The 3,661-nt window shown below is 32.9% G+C and overlaps 1 protein-coding gene and 1 non-coding gene across 2 annotated transcripts in view; one reads left to right on the top strand and one right to left on the bottom strand.

The window, feature by feature from the left end:
- The window catches only part of ARNT (aryl hydrocarbon receptor nuclear translocator), a 53,236-nt gene that overhangs the window by 6,441 nt on the left and 43,134 nt on the right, over window positions 1–3,661 (top strand). The window lies entirely within an intron of this gene.
- LOC111730559 lies at window positions 2,560–2,678 on the bottom strand. Its single transcript, XR_002776740.1, has one exon. It is a non-coding gene; the product is annotated as a 5S ribosomal RNA (ribosomal RNA).

Genomic DNA, 3,661 nt, shown 5'->3' with positions numbered 1-3,661 from the left:
GGGAAGGGTAAAAGAAGATGTATACGTTTAATCCACTATCCTTATTCAGAAGTTGCTCTGTATAGGCCTGTTTCCCTACAGTTCTTTACAGCTATTTTTATACCTCCCTTTAGGATTTGCTCATGTCCTTTTGTCTATGTGGAATGCCTCCTTTACGCTTTTCGAATCCCAGTTTGACCTACCTTTTTGAAACTGCCTGACTGGCTATCTGCCTACCTGTCTTGTTTCCTTTGGTTTTTCCTTCTTATTGGGTACCTTCTTCTGTGCTTGGGACTATACCAGACCTTAATTTAAATCATCTCAGGGCCATCTGTTTTTCTCTAAATTCTTCTAACTCTTAGGTCCTAAATAAACCTATTACTAAAAATATGAGCTTTATTTTTTATGGAAAAATTTTGCTTTTTCTTAGGAAAGTTACATATATTCAGTATTTAAAATTTACAGAATGGAATAGAAAAAGTTAATAGCAATAACAAAATTATACTCAATCTTAGTAATAACAGAAGTACACATTAAATCAACAGTGGTAATCATTTTATACCTAGAAAATTAGTAAAAATTTGAAGGATTGCCAAAATCCAGTGCTGGTGGAGGTGTGGATAATTTGATAATGTTGGTGAAGCTCTTAATTGTATAACCTTCTTGGACGATAATGCTCTCTTAGACCCAGCCAGTCATTTTTAGAAATTTGTTAGTGTAGGAATGCTGCTGGCACCTGTGCATAAATATACACAAGGATATTCATTGAAACATTTATGTTAGTGGTAATTTGAATTTCATAAATATTTATATTAGTATTACGAAGTACTGTATAATTATTAAGAATATGCTAACTATTGATACATCTAAGAAATATTATCACATGGCAAAAACAAAATGCTCAGAAGAGATAAGAAATATGATCCCCCCATTTTAATGTAAAAATTACCAAAAACTCTATAATGTATACAGAAGATCTGAAAGGATTCATATTAGATGTTAAGAGTAGTTATCTATAGGGGGAAAATGGGATTGGGGTGTGTGTGTGGAGGATTTTACTTTTGTTTATATTGTTTTGAATATTCTGTATTATTTGAATATTTTTAGAGACTTCTACATTTGATTTTTTGTATATCTATATTGTGTTTTAATATATTTTGTAATGAAAAAATTAATGGCAAAATCATTTAACATTTTGGTATTTGATATATTTTTTTAAAATTACTATTTAAGGAGTGCTTATGATGTGTCAGGCACGATGCCAAATGCTCTTCACACGCAGTGTCTAATTTAATCTTCCCAAAAGGTACTGTTATTACATTGTATAGATAAACTCAGGGAGATCAAGTAATTTGCCCAAGGTCATGCAAGTGTTGAGTGGTATTACCTAGGATTGGAATCCAGATTTATCTAATTTTGGAATTTGAGCTGTGTTCTCTCAGATTTTCAATATCTGCCACACACTTAGGCATACACACATACATTTTCTTTTTAATAATTGGGATCATACATTTTCTGGTTATAAATGTAATATATGCTTAATGTAGTATGAATATCTATGAAAATGTAGAAGTCTCAAAATGCCATCTCAGAGATAACTACTGTTAATAGTGTATTGTATAACATTTGCTCACTCCATTCTAGCCATGATGTCATCCATACTATTTCTAGACTTAACAAGCATGCTCTCATGTCTGGGCCTTTTCAATCTTTGTAGAATGCATTTCCCCCAAATACTTGCATGGTTAATTCCCTTACCTCCTTCTGATCTTTCCTTGAACATTACTTTTTCAGTGAGATCTTCCCTCCCTATCTAAAATTGCTACTCTTCTACTTGTGAACTTTTATATGCTTCGGCTTTAACTTCTAGTTTATTTTTCTTCACATTTATCACTATATAACATGTTATTAGGTTGAACCATATGAAATTACCAATATTTAATTTTTACCTATAGAATGTCAGTTTCATGTTGTCAACCCAATTTAGATTTTAATTATTTCTTATTTATCTCTCCCACTAACATATAAAATTCATAAGGGTTAAGATTTGCTTTATCTCTAGGGCCTTCAACAGTACTTGGCATATAGTAGGCATGCAATAAATATTAAATGAGTTCTTCCAGGCTTTTGTTAAGCATTTGAACTTTAAAAGGATTATATTATATATACTTATTTTTCCATAATCTTATATGGTAGATAAATTTCCAATTCAATGATATAGATCTACCTCAGATTTTTTTTTTGTCTTAAATTTTTTATGGCAAAATACATATAACACAAAAATTGCCATTTCAGCAATTTTTAAGTGTACAGTTCATTGACAGAGTATATTCACATTGTTGTGTACCATCCACCTCCAGAATTTTTTTCATTTACAAAACAAACTCCCCATTAAACAATAGCTTCCCCCTTCCTCCATCCCATTCTACGCTTACCTTACATAAATGAAATCATAGAGTATCTGTTCATTTGTGACTGGGTTATTTAACATAGCATAAAATCTTATAAGATCATCCACGTTGTAGCATATTGCAGAATCTCCTGCCTTTTATTTATTTACTTTTTATTTTTTATTTTTTACGCCTACAGAACCTGGTCTTCCTAGGTGGTCTCCCATCCAAGTACTAACCAGGCCCGACCCTGCTTAGCTTCCAAGATCAGATGGGATCGGGCTTGTTCAGGGTAGCATGGCCGTAGACTCTGCTCCTTTTTAAAGGTGGTATATGCCATACTTTTTTATCCATTCATCTCAATAGACACTTGGGTCGTTTCCTCCTTGGCTATTGTGAATAATGTTGCTATGAACATGGGTGTTGTACAAGCATCTCTTTGAGATCCTGCTTTCAGTTCTTTTGTGTATATACCCAGAAGTGGAATCCTGGATCATAGAGTAATTCTGTTTCAAGTTTTTTGAAGAATCTCCACACTGTTTTCCATAGTGGCTGCACCATTTTACGTTCCTACCAACAGTGCACAAGCATTACAGCTCCCTCACATCTTCACTAATATTTATTGTTCTTTCTTTCTTTCTTTTTTAATGGTGAGCATCCTAATGGGTGTGAGGTGATATCTCGTAGTTTTGTTTTGCATTTCTCTAATGATTAGCGATGTTGAGCATCTTTTCATGTTCGTTGGCCATTTGTGTATCTTTGGAGAAAGATCTGTTCAAGTCCTTTGCCCATTTTTTAATCAGGTTGTGTTTTTTTTGTTGTTGTTGAGTTGTAGTTCTTTATATATTTTGGATATTAATCTCATATTAGATATGATTCTCAAATATTTTCTTTTGTTTCATGGGTTTGCTGTTTTCCTTTGTTGATAGTATTGATGCACAGAAGTTTCAAATTTTAATGAAGTCCAATTTATCCATTTTTCACTTTTATTGCTTATGCTTTTGATAGATCCAGGAAGGTTACAACTTTATTTTTTTTGCATGTGGGTATTTATTTTTCACAAAAGACTGTCCTTTCCCATTTGAAAGCCTTGGCACCCTTGTTGAGAATCATTTGGCCTTATGTGTGAGGGTTCATTTCTGGATTCTCTATTCTGTTCCATTGTTCTATATGTCTGTCTTTATGCCAGTACCATACTATTTTGATTACTGTAACTTTGTGAGGCATCATCATTTTAATGGTGGTTTGAGGACTCTGTTTATCCAGTATTAAAGGCAGTTATAGATGTTTGG

This window comes from Pteropus vampyrus, unplaced genomic scaffold, assembly GCF_000151845.1.
Source record: "Pteropus vampyrus isolate Shadow unplaced genomic scaffold, Pvam_2.0 Scaffold319, whole genome shotgun sequence".
In the NCBI taxonomy this organism is placed as follows: Eukaryota; Metazoa; Chordata; class Mammalia; order Chiroptera; family Pteropodidae; genus Pteropus; species Pteropus vampyrus.
Note: the sequence above shows the minus strand (reverse complement) of the source record. Positions and strands in the feature narration are given on the sequence as shown.